Below are 19910 nucleotides of genomic sequence, written 5' to 3' on the forward strand. Positions count from 1 at the left end.
TCTACTTCATATTAGGAAAAGCTAATTGAGAAAACCACATTGCGACCGAGCCTCTCATGGCCTTACTAAGTATGAAAACTAATTTAATTTCCTGCATATCACGATCCGATAAGCAGATGTCTCGGGCTTCAGTGTCTGTACTTACAGGTTGGAATGTAAACGACGTGATGCACTTATCCGCGATATTCGACGGGTAGGTTAGCACCTCCACAAGTAGCTTCATCATTCATGCTGGTTTCTTGTGCTTCGAATAACGCAGCCCTTCTTCATTAGCCGCTGTCCGTTCGCTCACCTTTTGTGTCTGCACCGAGCACACTGTACCGAGAGAAGCATCATTCCCGTTAACATCGTCATTAGTAGTTGCGGGTTTAGTGGGAGTCCCTAGGGTTAAATGCGCGCACAAAACACATTGATAACAGTTTCATGATATTTGAATTAAGATTTAACAATATTTTGTCAGTACACAATAAAGTCGAAAGAAAATTGTGAGGATCGAGCTATGGGTTCGGGGCACTGATCCTTAAGCAACGAATATACTTTCAATGATTCAACTTGATCAGTAGTTACTAGTTACCTTAAATCCTCCAATTCTGGCCTACCTGAATACTAAAGATGGCGCCTCAACCCCGCTCAAGGCACATGCTCTGCTCTGATTGGTTGTTACGTGAATTATAATTTTCATAACTTTTATAAGATTAGGTTAGTTATAGAAGAATAAGAAGCGTTAGGTTTTTAAGTTATAGAAGAATGTAAGAAATCAAAATTAAATGTAATTTCTTACAAGAAAAACTATTTAGGCCATATTGTCACATCAAACCGTGTGATACCAGATTCACATAAAATAGAAGCTGTTCAAAATTATCCAGTTCTGACAAAAGTGAAAGATATTAAACGATTTCTAGTATTTGTTAATTATTTAGAAAATGTATACCTAATTTCGCAACAAAAACTCATCCGTTACACAATTTATGTAAAAAAAAATGTGGTTTTAGATGGAATAAGGAGCGTCAAAAATCTTTTGTGTTATTAAAGAATAACTTAATATCCCACCCTAATACTACAGTATTCAGATTTTTCTGAAAATAGTCTATTTATTTTACAAACTGATCTTTTTTCTTTTGATATTCCACTGGTGCAGTGCTGTGCAATGGCGTTGGAAGAACTGTAGCATATGCTAGTCAAAGCCTTAATTATGCGGAAAAAAGATACCCAACCATTGAAAAAAGAAATACTAGCAATTGCCTCAGTAATAAAACATTTTCGCCCTTATTCATATGGATGTACATACGTACAAAATCAAACGGACCATGAAACACTAATATATTTAGTATGCGCGATTCTTCTAACCGATTAATGAAATTTAGGATTATTTTAGATGAATACGCCTATACCGTATTTTTTTCTCCAGCAGAAAAAATCCATGTTATGGATGCTATTCTTGAGCCTGGGGAACGGAAGAATGGTTATGTCCTACCTTTGGTACGGACCCGACCCAGAGGCGAATTTGTGAGAGAACTGAATGTATTTTGTGAAGGAATAGTTTGACATAATAATATTTTTATATGCATGTTTTTTTAAGGATATATATACGTAAAAACATAAAAAAAAACTTGAAAATATAGAGAATAATAATAATATTTTATTTTATTTCCTGATCCAAGTAATTAGTTAGATTTTATTTCTTAATTCTACCTGGAAGTCTTTCATCAATGTTTTTTTCCAAATTATGGATAAAACCCAAGCTTGTTATACCTTGTTAGATAGCTATTGAGACGTAGATATTTTTAAGCATATCTGCTGAGTAAAGGACATTGTCGAAAACGGCCCCAGAACCAACAAAGGTGTGACTAGCACCATAATTATTTATGTATTTTTTTATATTATTAGCAAATATGTATATAAAACGGACAAGCTGCTACATCCAAAATGAATATATAAAAATATTGTAACGACTTAAAGTCAAAATCGCCGACATGTTTACAACAAATTGTGTATAGAGATGTACCGGTTCGAAAAAACAATAAATCTAATTACCGATTATAATTAATTATTGAAACATTTTAATATATTCGATTTGTGAGGCGATATGTTCTTTAATTAATATGATAATATTTAATCGAGCAGTGGATGCGTCTCAAATAAATAAGTAGTTAGTTTTATGACTAAATTGATTATAGATCAAGTCGTCTATGAAAAAAGTTTTTTTTTTTTAGTTTTTAATTCATATTGATTTACTTTGTTTATTTAGATTCTATATTAGCGACCCGCCCTGGCTTCGTACAGATAGCAGAGCATAATATATTATGCGAACAGTTATTTTCTGTCGTACAAAATATTTATGAATTATACATATAAAAAGTAGCGTTCTTCTCTCTCCCTCCATCGGGGGCCTCAAACTCTCTCCATATTAAATTACTATCGGATCCGCCCGTGTGAAAGATTTTCCGGGATAAGGGTCCCGCTAAATATTTTCCGAATAAAAATAACCCTGTGTTGAATAAAATCGATTTTGTATAAATGATCGATATAATCGATCCAGAATCTAGTCGAGTAGTATCCCTAATTCTTACTTCATTGTTCAATTCAATTTAATGTCACTCACACTTCACTCATCAGAGACAAATAAACTAGACTCTCACTTTCCATATAATATATTATAATTCTCGGACCCTCACTATATCATTGACGATTTGCCTATTATAAAGACTCTGTGCGATTGATTACGATATCGACATACACTGGATGTGATTTCTGGACTTTGTGAACTGATGTAACAATTTACTTGGCATTGATAACGGATACGAAATGGAAATTGCTTTTTGCATTAATTGAGGCTCTGCTGGCGGGTCCATGGTGTTGGAGAACGAGCAGATTCGCCATTGTATACAACAGCATGGACAGCGCCTCGTTTGGTAAGCACATTTTTCTTTAATCGTACAAGTTTAACTGCCGCCAAACTTCTAGTTCGCTCCTCAGTTCCTGTTCTTGGTAACTGCGTGGAGACAGCGAACAGAGTCTGTATACTACCTACTACACACTTTAGCATGTGGCTGTGGCAACTTAAGAGCAAACTAGCAAGTATATTGTTGATTAAAAATGTGTGTCATATGCTTGAAGGTTTCTTACATTTAATTCAGCTGGAAGATTTGAATACATAAATCTGCTTTCCGTGTGACACAATACGAATATATTGCCATTCTAATTTGAGCATAATGTGTTTGTCCGTTTTTTTTTCAGGTTATAGCCCTTGATATTATATGTACAGCATGTTGAACCACGGCCCAAGAGCCTATACATACTTCAGCTGAACAATGTTAGTATGAGCTGCGTGCTCTGTAATAGAATGTTGGAACTCCGGACTCGGTGATTGTGATTGGCAAAACTGAATTGATAAATAATACCATAACAACAACCCTCCTGCACAATACTCAGATAATATTTTATAAAACATAGTAGGTGATGAGGAAATAAATAATATGAACTGAAAATATTTTTTTATTTCTTTAATTTTATCCTACATGCCCTAAGAGTCTACCAAGTGTGTAAAATATGCCATGCTTCTGATGAAGCGTGAATGCTCAACAGTGCGCCTCTGTCTGTCTCTTCGGGGAATACGTACGACGTACATATATATAGATACATATAGAAAATACATAAAATCTAATGGGTACTCTTAGAGGATGTTAATACTATAACTACATAATTAGGTACCTTTTTACTTATAAAAAATTATATGAATCAAGTCTTAAAATAGACTGATTTAAGTAAAAAATAATCAGATATCTTTAGGGCTTATATATATTAGATAGGTACTTATATCAATAAAAAGCATATTTAAAGCGTAAATGATAGGACTATAAGTCTACCTTGAACATTGAAAAGCTTTCAATGTTTACTATCAATTATAACCTCAAAATCTCATCGTTTTTTTGGATTAATGCGATATCCCAGCTAGTCCGTTTCATAAATAATATGTCATGAGAATTTATTAATCATTCTAAATATTACAAACATTTTTCCATTGCTGTTGGTTCCAGGGCGAATTATGTATGGGCATAGAACAATGTCCTTTCATACATTTATTTATCAATATTTCAAAAGATAAACTAGTACTTTTATTTCTTTGAGTTGAATTGAATTTAAGTAAATAAAACAAAAAGTCAGTAAGTAATTGTTATTTGTAGTGAGAGAAATAATAATAATTCGGTCTTTGATCCCTTCGGCCCATTGTAATCGCAGGTAAAAGAGTCACACTCACGTTTACAAACTTTAAACCACGAGAACGACTCATGCAAAATTAATTGAACTTAAACACAAGAATATGCCAAATGTTTAACTTATAGCTTTCTTGCAGCCATTTTTGGTTAGTTTACAAACTAATTAACCTTAGGAGTGATGAGAAGTCAAAAAAAATAAATTGTAATCTAATGGCAAATTTTAATAATTTTCCACCTTGCTGTCTTTTAAGGCTGATTTTAGCCAAAATAGCCCCACGAAGGACTATGTTTTTTTAATGAACATGTAAGTTGAGAGTCTGGATAAGTTTTTGACCTACCTTAGAACCACGAAGTCACCTGTGAAATTTTTTAAATTTAAAGATGAAAATTTAATTCATAATTCACAGAACGTAAGTTTTTCACTTTACACCAACATTTTCATAATTTTCATTAAAGTTACGAAACTGATTGTTTTAGCAAAAAGTACAACTAATGAACATTTAGTTGCAATAAAAATCTCGAATAAGTCTTCTACTTTTTAAAAAGAAATTATTTAATCGTTCAAATCGAAAATTCTCAAAAATTCAGAAAATATTCATAACTCGAAAACTATGTAAAATCGCGGAACATACCTGAGGGTGATTCGGATACCCCAAGGGGTGCTCGATCTCTGGACCTCCGCTTAACACTACTTTCTGGGACACCCTGTATATTAACACATTCACTGCGGCTGCGCTAGATTAAAACTTGTTGGAGATTGTAACCTTCGTCGTGACTTATTATTTTTTATATGTTCTATTTTTAGAACTAATTGTATTTTGTTTGCCATAGTTACTTCTTTTTAGTCCGAAATTTCCATATATATTATAATTCTCTTTGGTCCGAAATAAACACTCATGTCAATAACATCTTTTTACTAACTTTATTTAATTACTAAGAACATATACCATATTTACAACACGTTATCAGCACGAACGCTTAGTTCTTAGATTTTTTCACGTTTTTGGTAAAATAAAGTTGAATATATTTTTGTGTGACTAGGAAATAGTAATAGTCTGAAAATGTCACATGAATCTGGAGATGTTTCGAGTGTGAAAAATTCCCCGTCGTCGAGCTCATCTTTTACATTTTCATGTTTGAGGAATAAAGATGGATATCCTACATGGAAATTTAAGATGCGCAATTACCTTATGCATGAGGATCTGTGGGAAACAATCGGTGGATACCCAAATGGAGACACAACCCTGCCTCTACAAAGGTACGCAAAGACGCAAAGGCATTAGCAAAGATATGCTTATCAGTAGAAGGTGCAGCGATAACCCATATAAGATGTGCGAAAACTGCATCTGAGGCATGGACTTGTTTGCAAAAAGCCTTTGAAGATAAGGGAATAGGACGAAGATTATTTTTGGAGCGTAGACTGTACAGGTTGAGTCTATCAGAGTTCAAAATATTGAACTATATATTAACGCAGTTATGTCAACCGCACAGGATCTTGCGGATATTGATGTAGTCATAGAGGACAAGTCTATTGCTGCAATACTTTTGGGAGGTCTAACTCCAAGGTATGAACCTCTCATTATGGCTTTAGAAAATTGCAATGTAGACGTGACTACAGAGTTGGTGAAAACAAAACTGCTTAATGAAATGTCCAAAGATGTGGCTACATCATTAGACTCTGTCTTTCATGCGAAGAAGAAGCCTAAGTCAATGAAGAAGAATATAGTTTGTTATGAGTGCAAGACACCTGGACATAAGAGACCAGACTGTCCACAGAGAAACAAGAAGGAGAAAGGCAATGCGGTAAATACCAATGATACGATATTTACAAGTCTTAATACTTGGAAACCCAAGAAAGGACATAATTTATGTAGATTCAGGTTGTACTAGACACATGACTTCTAGACGGGACTGGTTTCAGAATATCTCGATACAGAATCAAGGTACTGTTACTGTCGCAAATGGAGAACAGATTAAGTGCTGCGGAATTGGAAATATTTCAATAAACACGCCCGAGAACGTGGTCAACAATATTAGTGATGTTGCTTATATACCAGATTTGAAAGCTAGTTTGTTATCTGTATATAAAACTGTTGAAAAGGGTTTTATTTGTGTTTTTGATAAAATGGATGTAACTTTTATAAATCTGATACTTTTAATTTTACAGGTGAATCTGTTGCTCATGCCTCGCCCTGTGGTGGACTGTACGTTTTAGATGGTACTGTAAATGTTTCCGAGAATGTGGCGGATAATTTTTGACACAAGATGTGCACTCTGGTTGTCAGGATAGTTATCAAATTTGGCATAAGAGGTTAGGACATTTATGTCGTATAGGCATGAACCAACTGAAAAATCACAAGGTAGGTATAAAGTATACAGGAGTAGATAAAACTAGTTGTATCGCTTGCGTGGAAGGTAAACAAGCAAGAAAACCTTTCAAAAGGTTAGCGTTTAATAGGGCTACTTCCCCTTTGGAACTGATCCATATGGATTTGATGGGACCGGTGTCTACAACTTCTTTTCAAGGAAATAGATATATGTTGACAATAGTAGACGATTATACGCGAAAAGTGTTTGCTTATTTTATTTCTTCTAAAACAGAAGTCAAAGATATATTTTGTGTGTTTCAATGTTTTGTTGAAAATCAGTTAGATAAAACAATTAAAGCAATTAGGACTGATGGAGGTAAGGAGTTCGTGAATAAAGAGTTTGTTGATTATCTTGCTTCAAAAGGTATAGAACATCAAACAACGACGCCTTATAGTCCTCAGCAAGTTGGAGTAGCGGAACGCACCCATCGTTCGGTTACAGAAAAGGCAAGAACGTTGCTAGCTGAAAGTTCACTACCGAAAGCATTCTGGGAAGATGCATTCCAAGTTGCCATTTACCTTAAGAATAGGTCTCCTCATCGAGCCTTAGGTGGACAAATTCCTTATGACAAATGGTATGGACGAAAAGGTGATCTTAGCCATCTAAAAGTATTTGGTTGTAGAGCTCTAGTCCATATACCTTCGTGTCACAGGAAGAAATTAGATGTCAAGGCACAGGAAGCAATTTTCGTCGGTTATTCTGAAAATCCAGGCACTTATATTTTTAGGGATCCTGCTAACCCACGAAAAGTTATTATATCCAGAGATGCAACCTTTTTGAAAATTGCTTTACAGCGCTAAAGCAGAAGCAATCTGAGTCTGTCGCACAGTCAGAATCTATATTGTTATTTGATGAGCCAAAAGAGATTGAGTCTGAGTTTGATCATGACTGTCAATTCTATGACTGTGATGAGAATATCAGCCCGGCGGCTGAAGCAACTTTACCAGTAAATCTAGAAAGTGCAAAAGAGTCAGTGACTCTGGAAGAGCGAGAGTCTCTCAGTGACTTAAGGCTGCCTAGTGTGGAAGAAGTGACAGCGAATTTGGAACAGGAATCGCACCCTGAGCGCAGATACCCTTCCAGAGATAGAAAAGCAATAAATTTTTATAAAGCTTACAATACGTCAATGGTAGATTCTAATGAACCTACGACATATTACGAAGCTACTCATGCCGATGATGCTCATAAGTGGCAACATGCTATGGTTGATGAGTATAGTTCCTTAAGGAAACTCCATACATGGAATTTAGTAGATAGACCTAACAAAAAGGTTATACCATGTAAATGGATTTACAAAATTAAACTACCAAACTCTATGGTAAAGAACTTATGATATTGGGAATTTTGTTGATGACATAATAGTCTTCTTTAAATCTAATTTGACATTTGACACTGTCAAGAATTTGAATTTTTGAGAAGATTTGTCGAGATATTTTTCATTAAAAGATCTCTGAATTATATTCTTTCTATATTAGAAAAGTTTAATATGAAGGAGTGTAAGACCGTGGATACTCCATTAGTTTAAAATAATATGGCAAGAAGAACGGATGGTCAAGTCATAAGAATGAAGAACCATTTAAAGGTTTTTGTGACGCAGACTGGGCAAACTGTCCAATCGACAGAAGGTCATACACCGGTTATGTTTACAAGTTAAGTGGAGGTCCAGTATCATGGGAGTCCAAGAAGCAACCTACTGTTGCGTTAAGTTTGGCCGAGTCAGAATATATGGCATTAGCGTCTGCCACGAAGGAAGCGTGTTACTTACGTCGGTTTATATACGAGATAACAGGTATACTTTGTTCAGTTAACTTAGCTTCTGACAGCCAAAGTGCCATTAATCTTGTTCGAAATCCTGTACACCACAGCAGGACGAAGCATATAGATACTAGGTTTCACTTTATTAGGAAAAGGTATCTAATAATATTGTTAAGTTAGAATATATAAAAGTAACGATATGCCTGCTGATGTACTAACGAAGGCCCTCGGACCTCCTAGCACACAAAACGATGTGTAGTTAACTTAGGTTTAGAAACTTAATTATTTTATTTGTTTTGTTTCTGTCACAACTGCGATTAAGGGCGGCTGTTGGAGATTGTAACCTTCGTCGTGACTTATTATTTTTTATATGTTCTATTTTTAGAACTAATTGTATTTTGTTTGCCATAGTTACTTCTTTTTAGTCCGAAATAAACACTCATGTCAATAACATCTTTTTACTAACTTTATTTAATTACTAAGAACATATACCATATTTACAACAAAACTTACTTCCAGTGCTGCAAGTCACATACTTCTCGTATCAAGAATGACTGATATGCGTTACGACGTCTATTTTCCCATACGTAGTCCTGACTTCAAACCTTCACAGAGACACAATTGCAGTAATCCCTGTAACAAAAGCTCGGTTAGAGAAATTTAGACATAAACTAACAGAAAAATTTAATGTACCTTTAAAGGGAACTGACCCTAACTCGTTATATAATACTGTATTTAACACATTTTGTAAGGAATTTAAATCTATCTTCACATCTAGATCAGTTTCAGTGGGCAAAAAAAGTAGTTTTAACACTTGGGCCACCATAGGTATCCATAGAAGTAGAGAGAAATTATTTGATTTATATTCTCAAAAAACCTACAATCATAGTGAAGATTTTGCCAAGTTTGTAAAATCTTATTCTAAAATATTTAAACAGGTTTGCCATAAAGCTAAATCCCTCTACTTAAACAATAAGATAAAAAACTCAAAAAATAAAATTAAAATGATTTGGAAAGTAATTAGCAAAGAAACTGGTAAGGCTAAACCTCGCGAAACGGAGTTCAGTCTAAATATTAATAACCAAATTATTAGTACTGACTTAGATGTAGCTAGGGCTTTTGAAAATGTTTTCACTAATATACCGGTTTCTATAACAAAAAAATTAAAATGTTCTCCCATAATTGCCAACAAATTATTACAAGAAAATGTGTCTGGATGTGGAGGATCATTTTTATTCCACTGTGTTAATAGTTTAGATATAATAAAAACATTTAAAATGATCAATATTAAAAACACATGTGACTTCTGAGGTATTTCTACAAAAATTTTAAAGTCTGTTATATTTCTACTAGCTCCCCAGTTAGCTATAATTTTTAACTTGTGTATAAAGAGTGGTATATAAATATTCCTGATAAAATGAAATTAAGTAAAATAATCCCGCTTTTTAAATCCGGTAGTACAGATGACCCCACTAACTTTAGACCTATATATGTGCTACCTTCAATAAGCAAAATTTTTGAAAAGCTCATGCTTATACAAATTCAAAATTATTTTACTAAAAATAATTTATTTCATAATAAACAATTTGGATTCACCAGGGGTCGCTCCACTACAGATGCTGGTGTGGAGCTCATACATAATATATATTTTGCTGCTTGGGAGGATACTCAGAATGCTTTAGGAGTTTTCTGTGATTTATCCAAAGCTTTTGATTGTGTTCACCACGATATTCTTATCAGGAAATTGAGCCACTATGGGGTTAATGGCATTTCCCTTGAATTATTTAAATCATATTTAAGCAATAGGGTACAAATTGTTGATGCCAATGGAAAACAATCTCCTGGTTCTATTGTTACAATGGGAGTTCCAAAGGGCTCAATTCTTGGACCTTTTCTTTTTTTAATTTATATAAATGACTTACCTTATTTCATAAGGGACAAATGTGAGGTAGTGTTGTTTGCAGATGATACTTCCTTATTATTTAAAATAAAACGACATGAATTAATTCTTGACGATGTAAACAACACTCTCTCAAAATGAGTGCATTGGTTTAGCGTTAACAATTTATTATTAAATAGCGAAAAACTAAATGCATAAAATTCGTCACACCTAATGTTAAAAAGTTAACGCTAACATTTTTATAAATAGTGACGAGGTGAGCCTTGTGGATACAACCAAATTTTTGGGTATCACACTGGACTGAAAACTTCAGTGGGGCCCTCATATATCTGTCCTAGCTAAAAAGCTGAGCGCCGCAGTTTTTGCAGTGGGCAGGATACGCCAACTAACTGATATTGAGACAGCTAGATTGGTCTATTTTGCTTACTTTCATAGTTTGATGAGTTATGGAATTTTACTATGGGGTGGTGCTGCTGACATTAATACTATATTTGTTCTACAAAAAAGAGCGATAAGATCTATATATTTGCTAAGCCCTAGATGTTCGCTACGAGAAATATTTAAAGAAGCAAATATAATGACAGTAGCATCACAATTCATTTTCGCTAACTTAGTGTATGTCCATAAAAATATAAAAAAATTTCCCAAAAGTTAACGATATCCATAGTTTAAATACTAGAAACAAAAATAAATTACTTAATCACAAAACAAGGCTCCAAAAGATCAGCAAGTCTTTTAAGGGTTACTGTATACATTTTTATAACAAAGTTCCCACTGAGATCAAATCCTTAAATATTGCGAAATTCGAAGCCACTATTAAGCGCAAGTTGTGTAATAAAGCTTATTACAAGATCTCAGAATACCTAGAGGATATAAATGCCTGGGACTAGGCATTTTTGTGTGATTGTCTTTGGAATCATGTCACCTGATCGAGATATATATATATATATATATATATATATATATATATATTTTTTCTTTCTCTTTATTTGTAATATAACTGTAAGCGGCTTGGGTATGAAATACTCTCTAACTGTCTGTACCTGCGGCGGCGTCGTGTGACGGGTCGGCCACTTCCCTACAATATGGTTGAGGAGGCCGATGGCTGGCACATGCGTCATACTCGTGAACGGGTGCTGCTTGTGTGGACTGTTCTGCCCATTTCGCTTACATTTCTAATTCTCTAATTGCTAGAGGTGCTGGGAGGAAATAATTATAAGGATAATAGAGAAATTTCATGATTCCTGAGAGGGTTGTGCAGTCCTATAAAAATTTAAATTAATTTATTCCTTATTTCACGAGCCTATAAATGAACTGCTCTAAACTTTTTTTTTTCTCTTATCACTTTATCATGTAATGTAGTCTTTAGCCTAAACTGATTGAAAAGAGCAACACCAGAGTTTCTTGCCCGTTCATCTCTGGTGAAAACTGCTTTCCGAACTGGTGGTAGAGTTAATATTGACGGAATCCAAATAATGTATAACATTTTACAGATTCAAATAAAGCATTTCATTTCATTTCATGGAAAGTCCACAGAGATGTTTTTTGTTGTACCAATCAATAGGTTACATTCTTGTGTATACACAGCTGCAGTCGCACGGGGTTCTAAGTAATATCTTAAAACTTACAGGTATTTTTGGAAATGGTTGATTTTACGGGAAAATATTTGTCGTGGCGCATACAACAGTCATATTGCTAGGGATGGGGTGTAATAAGTAAATTTTTTTTTTGTGTCAGATTTATTATTGTTTATTTAGGTGGTACACAATCAACGAAAACTATTTTTAACAAAAATAATAAGTCATTAACTATGTTAATGTTAACTTTTTAACGGAAACAGTAAATTCTTATTTTATATTATTATTTATTTTATGTACTTATAAAAGCTCAATTACAAAAAAAGTCCCTAATTTATTTATCACAATTATTTATTTTACTCGATAATTTAATCAGAAAAAAATAATTGAAAAAAAGTAACAGTACAGGTACGTACCATACCATGAAATGATATAAGGTTTAATAATTCTTTACATAACATCCTGCATAATCACGACTAATAGGAACTTTGAGTATATATTGAGATCTAATTCAGTTATGAATATAATTTTGACTAAAACCTAAAAGCATAGTGGTAGGAATACTTAAAATATTTATGAATTAAAAAATATAACGTTTTTTTTTTAACAAAAATAACTTATGTAAAGTTTCTCCGCAACAAAAGATATCATAATTATTTATTTGACAATATCACACTTGCAATGTGTTTAGGTGCATTGTGTTCAGAAATCGATCGCACCACCGTCAAACAATTCCTTACAGTTACACTACCGCAAGTGAAACGTCCGTCGTATCTTCGCTCGTTTTATAAAAATACCGTATCATTTCCACTCATTCGCTGTCCTTCTCGTATAATTTATTTTGTAATCTATAAACCCGCGTCATATCAAAATTACTCACAATAATATATTAAGTTCCTAATTGCTCTGTAATCTAAGATTAGTAAAATTGTCTAGCTTTTTACCTTTAGGACTCAACACACCTCTAAAAATGGTGCTAACGCGCTTGTACCGCTCATCGCTCCTATCAGGTATTGTACCCCAATCTTGGCGGGAGGTTAATGTGCAACCGATTCCAAAGAAAGGGGATCAGTCAGACCCTAACAATTACCACCCAATTTCCGTAACTTCAGTGATGTGCAAAGTAATGGAGCGGATAATAAATAATTAGTAGGTCCGCTACCTGGAGGATCACTTCTTGATCAACGATCGACAATACGGCTTTCGGTCGAAACGGTCAACGGGTGATCTTCTAGCGTACGTGCTACATCGCTGGATAAGCATGCCGAGGCCTTAGCAGTGAGTCTCGACATCGCTAAAGCGTTTAATAGGGCCTGGCACAGGGACCTACTTTAGCACCGGAATACTGTTTGCACCTCTGGGATGGGTGATGGATGAATTGCAGCGACGGGCTATACGCACTGTAAATGATACAGACGGCTCAAAAAATTTCAGCCACTGCAGTTGAGGTGGAACATCGCCTCACTCAGTATCTTCTACCGTTTGTATCATGGTGACTGCTCCGAAGAATTATTTAATCTTATCCCAGGGGAGGGGGGGGGGAATTACGTATCAAATAGCGGAACCTCGATCGCCTCCCCCCCTCAGTCTATGAGAAACACTTGACCCCATTTTTGTACTTAGAAATAAAAACATTTGTGAGTCATTTGAACAAAAAAAAAATCTTATCCCATCCTCACCTTTCCTTTCTAGAACCACGCGTGCTGGCTTGTGGCAGCAAATCGGTGGTGTCTTCCATCTCGGCGCGAACCAAAACGTTCGGTAATTCATATCTGTGCCGCACCATCAGGCTGTGGAATGGATTGCCAGCACACGGGTTCCCTCTTTCCTATAACGTGGGGCCCTTCAAACGGAGCGTGAAGAAGCAATTACGCAGGCCGGCATGACTAAGTTCGACCGTCCAGAGATGCTTGTATCTTCGGTCGGTCGGCACTTTCTATGGAATTCACTTTGCATCATCAACATCAGATGTAGAGAAGGCACTTTACCAAGCTTTTTTTTTTAAAAAATGGGGTAGAGGCCAAGCTATAAATCATACCAAACATCAATGCATTTCAGAGGTTTGAATTAAATTTAAGAATATGTATTACAGATTTTTTAAAGTTCCTTTTACTATTCTAGTAATTGCTTTTAGTATGTACATAGGTATTGAAATTGTATAATTATATTTGTATATACCATTCTTATTACGAAGTATTTATATTTTTTAATGCTCATGTTATTTTCATACCTTTGTATCACTTCACACACGAGTCATATCTCTGTAAGTTCCGAAGGAGAGTATAGACTCTGCGCTCTATTAAATAGAAATTTTAGTTTGAATACTGCATATTATTGATTACTGCATATTCCCCTTCGGAGGGTAAATGCCAAATGGTTAAACCAATTCACAAGCACATGACTAACAAATCAAATACTATCTATACTAATGAACATCAAGTGCTTAAGCTTTTCCTTTTATAATCAGATAATAATATTGGGACATATAATTATCTCACTCATATTATTATATTGTAAATCGTTTTTATTGCAATTTGGGCTTCTGTTTATAAACAAATGTCACTTGTAACTATCAGTGTTTTTAGACATTAATTCCATAAGAATTTATATTTAACAGACGTGTAGCCTCGACCGGTAGCTTTACGAGCTTATAAATGTTGAATGTAAGAAGTAGTGCCCAGCAGTGAGATAGTATATAATACAAGGTAATTATATAAGCAAGGAAATTACATTTTGATAAAAGTCTGTATGCAAATCCGTAATATTTTTTTTAAATCGGAGACATGTAAATTAAGAACGTACCGACTTACATATCAATGACAGACCATACACGGTACACCGAAATATATTTACTTTACACATTGCCATTGGACCAGCACGTATTCACTATACCTAATGCCTGGGTAAATTATTTAAAGGAAAATAATAATTATTTAAATTTTGTACATTGCATGGACGCACCAGGAATTCTATAAATTGTCGTAGCATTGTTTAGAATGAATGCATTATAGGTACACATTGCCGGTGACATCTATATATATATATATATATATATATATATATATATATATATATATATATATATATATATATATATAAAAATGAATCCTTATTTCCCTTGGTCACGCCATCACGCGTAAACGCTCAGAACAAGAACAAGTATAGAAGGAATCTAACTTACCCTCATATACTTATCCTATTTTTTCAAATAGGCCAAAACCGTTGAAAAGAACGAGACAAATATTATGTTGCTAAGGTCGGCTTGCGTACACTTTACAATCATCAAATGGTTAACTATAGTCCTCTTTACGATGCCGAATTAAAAAACTTGCCAACCTCAGAACAATGTCACAAACGCGCCCACACAATTTAGTTACGTTATACTTCAGCGCGTGCTTTTCAAAATTGGCTACATGTTGTGTAATATTTTTGATGTTAATTTAATAAATGCACAGTGCTGTTTTAAGTAAAACTAGCTTCCGCTCGCAGCTTCGCCCGCGTGGATTTCAGACTTCAAAAATGGAGCCGGTCGCGAACGTTCGAGAATGTTCGTTTTACGAAGCTACTCGCTAGGTGATTCGCTAGCCTCTAGGTGCCAAGCAAGCCGCCTGCCTGTGCGTTCGCGACCTTATATATACTTATACAAAAATAATCCTTATAGCATGATTCAGTATTCACGCATGATGGCTTATTATTAGCGTATTTCATGTATAACTTTGGTGTTTCTATACCGATTTCTATGATTCTTTTTTATGGAATATTTAATAATGTTAACTTTTTTAATTAGGGATGACTGAGAGTGTTATAAACGTAAGAGTAGACAAATATAATGAGAAAGCTTCGAACTGCTAAGCTATCGGGAGTTACACGTGTTATTGTGAGTCAACCATAAAAGATGGACATATGCTGTCGTAGGATATTTTTTACATAATTTTAAGGAGAACATTTCCGTTATACATGATTTCTGTGTAGCTTTAACCATTAAGGTTGCACACGCGACGGAAGCTTAAAAATGTAGTAACTTCTCCCGTTTTCCCAACATTTCCCTTCACTGCTCTGCTCCTATTAATTGTAGCGTGATGAAAAGTATACTATAACCAGCACAGGAGTATGACAAATAATTGTACCAAGTTTCGTTAAAATCCGTCGAGTAGTTTTTGTTTCTATAACGGTTATACAGACAGACAGACAGACAGACAGACAGACAAAAATTTTACTTATTGCATTTTTGGCATCAGTATCGATCCCTAATCACCCCCTGATATTTATTTTGGAAATATATTTCATGTACAGAATTGACCTCTCTACAGATTTATTATAAGTATAGATAGATATAGATATAGATATAGCCCTACGAACAAACAATGGCCTGCGTTATTGTGGGATGTAAATCTCATTCTTCTCGTAAAGAAAATGAAATTGAAATCATCAGCTGCCATAGGTGAGTAAACAAAAAACCTAATATATTTGCTAAAACCCTGTACATAAGTGCAAAAAGTGATATTAATTATACTTTATTATGCTTTATATATTATATATTATAATCTGCTGTTCGCCATTCAATACAGTCATTAAGTATTTTTCATTTTTACCAATTTACGTAGTCGTGTTCAATAGTGTTGTGCTGCATATTCTATCGATAACATAGATGTTAGTATATTGTAGTTTACTATTTTGCATAAATTGCCTTTTACTTTCAATATATGGTGGTGTAGTGGTAAAAGCCACTTGGAAACCGTGCGCGAAGGCTGGGGTCGAGGAAACTATCTGATTTTCATAGTGTGTTTCATACAATGTGTTTCACAGTGGCGAAGGGTGAACATTTTCAAAAGGGAACCCGACGAAATATTTTTTTCTACAGTTAACATAATATAATACGCTGTTCACAATAAATAAAAATTAGTAAAATATCATAATACTTAATAATTTCCTTCTTACATAAAAATTATGTCTAGTCTCTAAATTTACAAAATAATCATATATTTTGAACATAGGTACCTAAAAGAGTCCAACAAGAATTAATAAAGCACAAACACTAATTATACATTCTAAATTATTAAAAATATTTCGCGCCAATAGCTCAACATGAAGCCGCAAATTCTCAGGTTACCCAGAAGTATGTAGACACGCACGCACACATGTATTTGTACGTCACTTCAAAAAAAAAAGACATATCACCGCGCTGCGTGTGAAAGAGACGACAATATCGCGAGGGAACCTTCAAGCTATGCGCGGCCGGTTCACTTCGAATACTATAAGGCGCGCACTGCGCGCGAGTTACGATTTAACGAATTGATATGAACGACAGATACCATTGAAGTATTGATTTAATTTAATAAATATAAGATGACTTGTTTGAATATACTATTATTAGAGTTATATTGTTATGTTTTTCTTTTATTATTTTTAATTAATTTACAAAAGGTAACCCGGTAGGAATCGGCTTGAATGGACGCTTCGCCACTGGTGTTTCATTACAGATTCCCCACAGATGATGCTATGAGGCAAAAATGGATCGTTGCCATAGCTCGTCCCAATTGGCATTGGAAAAAGCAGCACCGTGTTTGCTCTAAGGATTTAGACAAAGACAGTTTTATTAACATTGAAATAAGTTTTCAAACATATGTGACATGAATAATACCGTTGTGTTTTAATTTTACAGTCCTATTTTAGTAGCTTCTGTTAAACTACACCTCTTGGGTATCTATTTGAATCCCTAAGAAAGTCAGAAAAGAACAGAAGGCGTACTAGCTTTCTCCTAGACGAAATTCCGGCCGATTTTTGTTCGCTGCTTACAGCGGTTTCCATTACTTCCGAAATTTCTAACATTTTCTTAATTTAATAATCTAAATGCTAAACTATTTTTGTGTGAATGATATTTCGGAAGACATGGAAACTGCTGTAAATAGCAAATAAAAATCGGTCAAAATTTAGTTCGAAGAAAGCCAGTAGTTCTATAGTTTATTGTAATTTAACAGCTTCTTAACGAGTGCTTTTATATACCCAGACCTCATTTGGTATTTGAATACCAAATTAGGGTTTTGATATCTTTTTTTTAACCTTTATCTAAAATAGCAATTTGCAACGGTTTGTAGTTGACTAACCGAAAAGTGTTTATTTTAGCAGGTCTGTGAATTTACCATAGCCGATAGACAAAGCATCTATTGATATCGATAAGATGGAAGGGAACGCAACACAATTAAACTTCTTGCTGTCTAAGACAGAGTACACTCAAATGTCCTAGTGTTACTTCTATGCTTGTTATTGTTCTGAACGTAAACAGCTGGACCGATTTCACCTTTTTTCTTTTGTTGTGTTTGTTATTGTCAAGAGAAGGTTCTTATAGAAGAAAAAAATAAAACAATTGCGCGGAAAACTAGAAAACTTAACGAAAATATTAATTTTATATAACTGTCAATTGTTTGAAATAACTGTCAGCGATCGACAGAATGCGCGCTGCAAATTCATAGTTAAGACGGGACAACGTCTGTCGGGTCAACTAGTATACAGATAAAATATAAATTCATAAAGGTTTTTATTTAGTTATTTACATGCATTTATCTTTTGTGTGTATATGGAATATAGGGTATTATTTTTACCCTAGGGGTAAAATAGAGAATAAAATTGTAAAACGAGATGGAAACTAAATTTGTTTTTTTTTTTAAATCATCTCGTTTAGTTATATATGGCCGTACCTTAGTTCATGATATTTAAAACATAATATGTTGGATCCTGTGGTTACTGTATTGGAATCTAGGCTAGTAAACGAATAGATTACTTACTTTGCTTTCGGTTAGCGTAACTGGTGATTTTTTAGAACCCTTAACAGGGGCCAGACTTCGTTGAGTTCGCATTGTTAGAGTCGAATCCCATTTTAATTGTCCATCATTTTCAGCCTTTAACTTTGCTTGGTTCCTAAACAAAAGCAAAACACATTTTTTTACATAATACATTGATCTATATTTCTCAAATTATTTAACTAATAAAAACTACTTACTTCACCATTTCACGGCTGTTGGTGTCTGAATACAATAGCAAATGTTTTCCGAGTTACAGACAGAAATAATCTCAGTCCCAATAAAATATATCGGAAAGATAAATTACCAGATAATGTTCAGGAGTATCTTATTTATAGACGATTAAACAACGTGTGTCATACTGATGCCAAAGAACAATCTTAGGTATAGATAATCACTTATATAAAGGTAATTATCGATAAATGGGAGCTATAATGTCTACTGATATAAATGTATAAATAATGGTATTTCAGGCGTAAATTACTATAAATTATTATTATAAAAAACCATGTTAACTATGTCATCATTATTTCTTATGCACGTGTTCTGATAAAAAAAAATACGTAAGACGATGAAAAAAATGCAATTCAAATAAAAATATTAAACGAATATTTGTATATAGCTATTCACATTACTATTAACTATACCTACCAGTTTATTTTCTCATATACATATAATTCGATAAAAAGTGATTGATGGATAAATATTTTAGGTGCCGGCTGTTTCTTTTGTAGAAGTTATCTATTTACAACAAATAAAAAAAAATACAATTATAATCATCGGTGGTAGTGGCTACCTACTAATTCAGAAACTATTTTCATATAAAATCATTTGTCGCAGTATATATGTAATTTTAATATTTGTGCTATAACTCATTAGGTATTATTAATTCGTTATATTGGATGATGCTGAGCAAATATGAAGCTGGGTGAAAATAGTCACCTTATCTAACAGATAAATGTCTCGAATGATCTACTTACTTATATACGCAGGTACCACACTATCTAAAAAAATTAAAGCCATTATGATCTTAAATTTACTTTTCAAACATAGTTAAGGACTAACAAACCTAAATATTTTAGTATTTTTACCACGCTGTCAGAGTTTTGCCAAATTTCTGAAAGGCTGATCAATGTTTTTCAACTAACACCTCTGTTAATTTGACAATTTAACAAATTAATTTAGGTTATCCAAAATAAACTTAACTAACCAAGGTTACGATAATTACCAACATACTAAAGTACGCTACCCCAATACTACACATGAGGGACGTGGACATCGGCCTGTCAAAGAG

General features: G+C 34.0%; 1 long non-coding RNA gene across 1 annotated transcript; it reads right to left on the reverse strand.

The window, feature by feature from the left end:
- Positions 1 to 144: 144 nt before the first annotated feature.
- LOC115441505 lies at positions 145 to 18937 on the reverse strand. Its single transcript, XR_003938472.2, has 4 exons — positions 18817 to 18937; positions 18602 to 18734; positions 8856 to 8975; positions 145 to 315 (listed from the first exon to the last, which is right to left on the reverse strand). It is a non-coding gene; the product is annotated as an uncharacterized LOC115441505 (long non-coding RNA).
- Between the last annotated feature and the right edge of the window lie 973 nt (positions 18938 to 19910).

Source organism: Manduca sexta, unplaced genomic scaffold (genome assembly GCF_014839805.1).
Source record: "Manduca sexta isolate Smith_Timp_Sample1 unplaced genomic scaffold, JHU_Msex_v1.0 HiC_scaffold_57, whole genome shotgun sequence".
In the NCBI taxonomy this organism is placed as follows: domain Eukaryota; kingdom Metazoa; phylum Arthropoda; class Insecta; order Lepidoptera; family Sphingidae; genus Manduca; species Manduca sexta.